The 8778-nt window shown below is 42.2% G+C and overlaps 1 long non-coding RNA gene across 1 annotated transcript; it reads right to left on the reverse strand.

Moving 5' to 3' along the window:
* Nucleotides 1-5112: 5112 nt before the first annotated feature.
* LOC145822477 (uncharacterized) lies at nt 5113-6808 on the reverse strand. Its single transcript, XR_014363782.1, has 3 exons — nt 6542-6808; nt 6231-6341; nt 5113-6134 (listed from the first exon to the last, which is right to left on the reverse strand). It is a non-coding gene; the product is annotated as an uncharacterized LOC145822477 (long non-coding RNA).
* Nucleotides 6809-8778: the final 1970 nt, after the last annotated feature.

Consider the following 8778-nt stretch of genomic DNA (forward strand, 5'->3'; position numbering starts at 1 on the left):
TTAAGTTGGTCTTTTTATTGAAAGAATGAATGTATAAACATAAAGAGTGTTTGTGTGCTATGTGTAAAGAAAGAACACACCTCCTCTTCTGGGATGCCCCCCCTTTATATAAATGGGGGGTGTGATATTTGTTTAGGCTGGACCCATTGTAGGCCTTGTTTGGGTAAGCCCCAATAAGCTGATATATATTATTTTCTGGCTCCCACAATTGCCCCAAAACTTTCATTGTCTGCGGTGGAAGGAATGAGAGTTTTTTCTTGCCAAGTTACACTATTCAAATAGCTGTTAGGTTTTTCGATAAAGAACACTTTGGATAAATGAATAAAATGTATGAATGAATGACTGCGTGTATGCTTGAATGTATGTATAAATGTACGTATGTCTTGAATGTATGTATAAATGTATATATGTCTTGCATGTATGTATAAATGTATATAAGTCGATCATAGGATGGGAGGGGTGAGATAAAACCCAGAAAGGAATACAAACAAATCATAACGATAGGCCACAGTATTCTAACCCCTGGCCATGGGTGTAGGCCGCAGTATTCTAACCCCCAAGCATGGGTGTCGGCAGCGGTATTCTAAGCCCCGGGCATGGGTGTCGGCCACGGTATTCTAACCCCCAGGCATGGGTGTAGGCCACAGTATTCTAACCTTCGGGCATGGGTGTAGGCCTTTGCTAACGGCGCTTTGTGCCGAATGCGAAGATTACGCTGTACTCGGAGACTTTTGTTGATTTTAAGTGGCAACCAAGTGCCAATATGGCAAGGACTTTGAATAATGCATCCTGTACCGAATAAGATGGACGTGTTAATCACCAATAATATTGCTCCGCTTGTATGGAATTGCCAAGTAGATATTGGGCCAATTATTTAATTGCCGAGTTGCTCGGTTTGCGTTTAGTCCAAGGTAGACTTGTCCTATTGCTTTCGAATGACAGGTGTTAGTCGAAGGAATGCAGATTCCCATTGCCCTATGTTGCAGGGAAGATTCGACTTTGGTAAAATGACGGCGTACAACAATATGCGAACTGCTGACTGCCAAATGCGAATTGCTGATTGCCAAGGGTGTGTTTGGTAACGTTTACGTTTTCAGTTTACATTTACAAAAAATTTATAAACTGGTTTTTGTTTATTTTTAGAAAAACATAAACTACAAGCGCGTTTGGTAATTGACAAAATGTTTAAAAAATTTTAAAAATATAAAAAAGAGTGAGAAATGGCAAGTGGCGGCGGAAGACGATGGTGGAAAGTGGTGACGGTGGGTGGTGGGTAGCTAGTGGTAGCGGGTGGGTGGTGGTGGTGGTGGTGGTGGGTGGGTGGGTGACAGTGGCGGGTGGTGGGTAGTAAAGAGTGGGTGGTGGTGGTAGTGGTGGTGGCGGGGGCGGGTGGTGGGTGGTGGTGGTAGGTAGGTGGCGAGTGGTGGTGGCAAATGGGTGGTGGTAGTGGGTGGGTGGGTGACGGTGGCGGGTGGTAGGTGGTAGCGAGTGGGTGGTGGTGGCGGGTGGTGGGTGGTGGCGGCAAGTGGGTGATGGCGGGTGGGTGGTGAAGATGGGTGGGTGGGTGACGGTGGCGGGCGGTTGGTGGTAACGAGTGAGTGGTGGAGGTTGTGGTGGCGGGTGGGGGGTCGTGGTGACAGGTGGGTGGCGGATTGCGGGTGGTGGTGGGTGGTGGCGGGTGGTGGTGGTGGCGAGTTGGTGAGTGACGGTGGCGAGTGGTAGGTAGTAACAAGTGGGTGGTGGGTGGTGGTGGCAGGTGAGTGGGTGGGTGGTGGGTAATAGTGGTGGTGGTGGTGGTGGGTGGTGGCAGGTGGGTGGCAGGTGACTGGTGGTGGTGGGTGGCTGGTGGTGGTAGGTGGTGGATGGTAGTGGCAGGTGAGTAGTAAGTGGTGGTGGCAAGTAGGTGGCGGGTGGTGGTGGCAGGCGGTCGATGGTAGTGGCGGGTGGTGGGTGGTGGCGGGTAGATGGCAGGTGAGTGGTGGTGGTGGTGGTGGTGGTGAAGGGTGAGCAGTGGTGACGAGTGGGTGGTGGTTGCTGGTGGGTGGCTGGTGGGTGGCTGGTGGCTGGTGGTGGCGGGTGATGGGTGGTGGTGGCAGGTGGGTGATGAGTGGTGGTGGCAGGTGGTGGTGGGAGGTGGGTGGTGGTGACGGAAGACGGTGGTGAAAAATGGTGGCAGGTGGTGGCTAGTGTTAGGTGGTAAAAAAAAAAAACTGAAAACTCAAAATGGAAATACATTTTTTGTGTTTTTATTTTTTGGCCAAATTTATAAACTGAGACCACTGATTTATAAATCAAAAATTTCACCAAACAAGTTTTTATTTGAGTTTTTAAAATTTTTGTAAATATAAACAGAAAACTGAAAACGTAAGTGTTATCAAACGACACCCAAGTGTGTAATGTATTACCCCAAAACTAGCGCTTGCTCGGAGCGGTGTGAGAAGGGGTGGGAGTGTGTAACTCGAATGTCGTTGTGATGTTTGTACCAAGTTGGCCGAGTATGCATGCATATCAAAGGTGCCAAAATGATAATCGGCTGATGTGCCCCAATTGGAATGCGAAAAATTGACTAAGATGTCCCAGTGGGCAATTGTTTTGCCAAATAATGTTGTTAGGCGAATAAAGTTGCCAAATAATGTTGTTAGGCGAATAAAGTTGCCAAATGATGTGGCCAATGTTGCTGCATAAAGTTTGACAATGCATAAAGTTGACAAATAATGTTATTTAGTCGAATAAAGTTGATGCGCGGCCGAATAATGATCATGCATAATGTTGATTTAATAATACTGCCGAATAATCTTGCCGAGTAAATTTGATGCACTGCAGAGTAACTAGTGTCAAAACATCGGTGTCCGTTTCATATATAATGTGATTTTGCCGAAAAGTTGGTCAGCTACACTTGGGTCGGTGATTGTGCTGATCTTTTGGTCGGCGATTTTTCTTAACTTCGCTGTGTGTCGACATCCTCGGAGCTGGATTTGCTAAGAACTTGGGTGGCAATGGTTGCCAATTTATTGAAGTTGAATTTCGAACTTGGTTGGCAATGGTTGCCAATTTATTGAAGTTGAGTTTCTTCGCCAACGTATATTTGCCCCATTGCTTTTGAATAAGATTGGTTATTCGGAAGGAATAAAATTGACCTGGGCCAAAATTGCTGAGTAGGCTGATAACAATTTGAAACGGATTTTGTGCCCTTGTTCGGTGCCGTGGCGAAATCGAAATGAAGCCGAGACAAAGTAGGGTGCTTGGTGATATGCGAAGTGAACTAGGGCGCTCAATTGTTGAATAAAATTTGCATTTTTTTTTAGCTGAATTTGCAAATTTTGACTGTACGGATGGACCCAGAATGTGTCAAATAGATGGAAGCGACTATTAGATCACTGCGATCAGACTCTTGATGGCGTAATTGTAGCCAAAATAGATCTAACAGCTCAGATCGATTAAGGCTTTTGCTCCACGAATCCCTGGATAATTTCTCTCATGGCTTGGAAAAAATAAAAAAATAAGGACAAATGGGGTCAACAAGACTTGAACCCCTGCTTTTGTAAGGAAAGAAAGAACACTGAACCATTGCATCAAGACAGAGACATGTGCTTGTGTTTTGCACATTATATATTTAAACTTAATTTTTTGGCTATTGTGAGATGTAACTTAACCTCAATCCACCGGATAATTTGCTATGTTGGCCAACTCCTGATAGTCTTCTCCAGCAACGATAGGTGATTTTCTAGGTAAACTTTTACTAGCCCGTACGACTTCGTTTTAGCTCCGATTGCGATGCGGTTTGTTACGTTGGACTCGTCTCAATGAGTACTTCACGCTAGTATGGCCAAAATTTGATTTTGATAGCTTCGTGAATTTCGATTTTTGGCACATGTGATCCGTTTCGCAACTTTTGGCGGGCTTTGGTTTGGTTCCTCGGGTTGGTGGGTTTGGATTCTTTGAGCCGATGTGAATCCTATGGTAGGTTCATATGTGGATTTCGGCAAGCCGAGATGCTAGTTTCATGCCGAGATAGTAGTGCCGAGATTTTGGAAAGCAAATTGTGCGAATTCAGGTGGCAGCCGAATGATTTGCATGTGAGTACTTTCAAGATGTGTTACCGAATAAGAAATGTGATTGAGCAATCTTGCTGAGTAAGAAATGTTAGCCGAATAAGCAAATGTCGCGGTGTAATGTTTCTGAATACTTGCTGAATAAGTTGCCGAAGCTGAGATAATATGCAAAGAATTAATAGTTGATAAGATACCGAATGATATGCCGAATTCGCAGAGTTTGATAAGCAATGTTGCCGAATAGTAGCCTCGAGCAATATTGTTCTTCCAAGAAGTGAATCATGAGATTTTTGCTGGAGGTAAATAAATTAATAATTGTAGTTGTTCCGAGAATGTCCAATGTTGTGGAGTGGACATATGTGTGGCCAAGTAGGATTGCCGAGAAAGGTGGAAGAGATGCCGTGTAGCTTTGTATCTTTGCCGAGCAATCTTTTATGAGTTGTAATACTGTCAAAATGCACATGCATGGGCTCAAAAGCCAACTAATTCTTCAAAGTGGAGAAATTGTCAAGGCTTGCGTGATAAATTTTGTGGCCGAGATATGTGGATCGGCAACTATTTTGGCTTGCCGAAACACATTGGTCAGCAACGTAGTTTGAAACACTTGGTCGGCAACTCCTCTCGGTTGTGCCTGCCGGAATACTTGGCCGGCGACTTTAGCTTGGTGTTTTGGCAGAATATCACTTCGATTGAGTTGCATTGCCCTCGAGATTCACATTAATTCAAATTTTCGATAGAAATTGTATACATTCATAGGCAGTGTGGTTGCTGAGGTGTCTCTGTACAGAGACAACATTGAAACCCATTTAATTCTTCTCAAAAGCACCTACAACTGACAAATGTTTCTTAATACATGTAATGTATAATATATAAATAAACTCTTAGACTGCCAATTCACAAGTTGCACTACTACAATTGGTTAACCTTGGTTCTTTAGAGAGAGAAAGTAATTAATTATCGAGCAATATGTTTGTTGACATTTTTCCCAGCAAGATCAACTAATAATGTAATATTTCGACATGGGTGCATTCATACATATAGAAGCATAAATAAAAATAAGTTCTTTGGAAAATGATGGCTTTGTTATATATTTTGCCAACCAGTGCTATTCGAAGTCTGACATAATATTTTTTATCAATTTCTAGAGAGAGAAAACTTACAACCCATAATTTTGTGACATATATATATATATTTATATTTTATCTATGCTCATGTTTTTTGGGTTTGATTAAAAAACTAGTATACGCACATATATGTACTACACTAGAAATATACAAATAAATTCTTTCAAAGAGAAAAACAACTTCCCTTATTTAGTGTAGACCGACTTGCAGCCGATCATGTGGTCGGTTAATGAATTCAGGCTGTGATCAGATACCACCGAGATGTTCTTCGGCCTTAACAATGGACCTTTTATTAGTTCAGTGGTGACTTATTTTACGGTTGGCCACTTCTTTGGTGGTTTGTGACGTTGCAACATGGTTGAAACATGCCGAGATGGTGATGCGTGTTGGTAGAAAAACTGTGTTCATGCTCATAGATTTGAGAATATGGATTAGAGAAATTTAATTGGAGGCAACTTATCTTGGATTTTGGCTTGCTGAACCTCTTAGTCGGCAACTTTTCTTGATCTTTCGGCTTACCGAAATACTTGGTCGACAACCTCTTACTCTTCATCTTTGTTCTGTTGAAACCACTAAGTTGGCAACCTTTCTTGACTTTTCAGTGTACCGAAACACGTGGTTGGAAACTTTTCTTTGTATTTGGTTGTCTTTGTATTTGTCTTTGATGAGCGTTTAGTCGGCATATCATCTTTGCACTTTGGCTTACCAAAACATTTGATTGGCAACTTCTTAGCCCCTTGGATTGCCAAATTCTTGGTCGGCAAACTTTGCTTGATTCTTTGGCTTGCCAAAACCTCTAGGTCGGTAACTCAAATTGATTTGTCTTGCCGAAACAGTTTGTTGGAAAGTCGGTAACCTTTTTTACTTGCTAAAATAGTTCTTCGACAGCGCTCTTGGTTCTTTCTTCCCGAAACATTTGGTTGACAGTTCTTGATTTTTGCTATTCGATATCACTTGGCTAGCCATCAGAGAAATGGAGTACTGAACTGTATATCTGCAAATATCTTTGTGAAATTAACCAATCGGTGGTGTATATTCTAAATGCCTTCATTACCTTTCATAACTTTATTCCATTGCTTGCCAAACCTCAAACAAACTGCCGAACTGGGTTGCCAAGTTGCCGAAATGGTCACTGTGATTTTTCTTTACAAACTGAGATTAGGATCTAAAAAAGAAGTTGCCACAAGGATCAAGTTGATAAATAAATTTGTATGCAAAGACTACAAAAATAAAATAATCGCTAAAGAGAGAAAAACCCATTGCACATGGAGTGCTTGATATGAAAAGCAAAGCTTTAATTATACTGAAGCAAATCATATTAAAATATAAATAAACTTGCAATAGATAGGAGCAAAAGTAGAATACTGTGAATTTATCATCTTCTTCGTTGAACTCTTTCAGATGTGTTCCCACAGACAGCGCCAATTGTGAGACCCAGAAAATCCTCTCACAATGATTGTTGAAGAGATCCAACGAAGAGATGAGCTTGGCTCCTGCAGATCTGTAAGGACGAACATGATCAGCGCCACCTAACCGGGATTGCCGGCCGGAGACACTCCGATGCTTAAGTTAGTCATTTTATTGAAAGAATGAATGTATAAACATAAAGAGTGTTTGTGTGCTATGTGGAAAGAAAGAACATACCTCATCTTCTAGGATGCACCCCCTTTATATAGATGGGGGGTGTGATATTTGTTTGGGCTGGACCCATTGTAGGCCTTGTTTGGGTAAGCCCCAATAAGCAGATATATATTATTTTCTGGCTCCCACAGAACACACTCAGGAGATAGGAGAAACCTATCAAGCTTACTCCATTTTTCACCATCCATAGCATTGCACCAAGTGAATTGTCTGCCCAGCAGAGGAAGCTCTGTGACTTCCATTAAATCTATAAAGTCATTAAAATCCCTCATTCCCCTATCTCTTCTCAGACATCCTTTGCGTTCCCTAGGGTTCCTAACTTCATTAAAATCCCTACCCAGGGACCATGGCTTCTGAAAACTGGTCTTTAATCTGACTATAGAATGCCAGAAGAGCCCTCTTCTTGCAACATCATTTGGTGCATAGACATTAGCCAACACACACTCAAAATCAGGGAGAAGAATACCTGACACTATAATGACATTTTGGCTATTACAACAAGAGTTCATTAAGAGATTGTTTGGGGTGTCTTAAATAAGTGTATTTTTTATCTTTTTGGACTAAAAAAATGAGGTTAAAAATATAGATGTTTGGGTTAACTTTTTGATTTTTTATGAAAAAATGTATAATAAAAAATTGTAAAAATTAATTTGTTGGAAAAAAATTCAAATTGGGAGTTATGCAACCGTAATTGTTGACTTTTGATAAATAATATTAACTTTTTGAGTAACTTTTTGACTTTTTTACAAGTTTCCAAACTTGACCTAACAACACCGAAGGCCTCCACACACACACACACACACAACAAGCCCCCTGCTGTTCCATCTGGATCAACAGCTAAATAATCCATCTCCTCCCATGGCCATAATGAACGAACCAAACCCTCAACCAACCCAGCTTTTTTAGTTTCTTGAAAAAACACAACATCCACTTTTCTTTCTCTAAAAACTTTCTTAATTCTAAGCCTTTTCCCAGCTCTACCCACACCCCTAATTTTCCAAGATAGAATTATCATTACAAAAATATGAGACTCCTAAACCTCCAGCTTAACCTCCTCACTGTTGGGCAGTTCCAGCCCGCTGAGCAACACGCTCCTCATCCACACACTCCAACTCCACACATTTTTGAACAACTTCGGCCTCAAACCCATTGCAATTCAGCCCTAAGGCTTTACCGAGCTGAACTACTGCTTGAGCCTCCTGCTGTAACCTACGGTCTCTGCTTGATCCGCACCGATTTAAAGAAGAGGTAGACAAAGCCAACGAAGTAGCTCTAAGTAGAGCTCCTCTGTGCCAGCTCCCAATTGGAAGTGAATGAGCTTTCCTTATAGGCCTTGCACCTCTAGCCATCCTTCGGACTAGTCTCCTCTCTTCTGGATTCAGTTTTGCCCTCTTCCTTGCTCTTCTACAATTTTGACCCCTAGGGTTCACTTCCAGCTACAGATTTCGGTTACCATGCTCCCCACCCGTAATATGCTCTTGACCCACACCATGTTCCAAACCACGAAGGCCCACATCACCAACAGTAAAGGAAATTGGGCTGGATTCAGGAATAGGCCCAATATACTGAGCTAAATCAACCACCACTTCTATTTGCTCCTCAGGCCTGCAATATGGAGATGCACATGCACCAGGCCCAAGTATGTGCCCAGAATTATAATCATTTCCTAGATGGCCAACTAGGATACAGTTGGGGTTTACAGCTCTGCATGCCTCAACAACGTTTGACTTTCCTAGGTCACTAAAGCTTGTCTCCGCCAGTATTGATTTGGACACCAAACCGTCCCTCAGGACCATGTCAGACTCCATGATCTCGGTGGACCTACCAAATCCGAGCAAGGATCCCCTAGAGTGATTTTTTTTTAAAATTTTTTAAAGTGTTACATTGTGTGGTTGAGATTTATTGGCAAGTCACATCAGAAAAATTGATGTGACTTGCCAATAAATCTCAACCACACAATG

Source organism: Camellia sinensis, chromosome 3 (assembly GCF_055761805.1).
Source record: "Camellia sinensis isolate YWXY chromosome 3, ASM5576180v1, whole genome shotgun sequence".
NCBI lineage: Eukaryota > Viridiplantae > Streptophyta > Magnoliopsida > Ericales > Theaceae > Camellia > Camellia sinensis.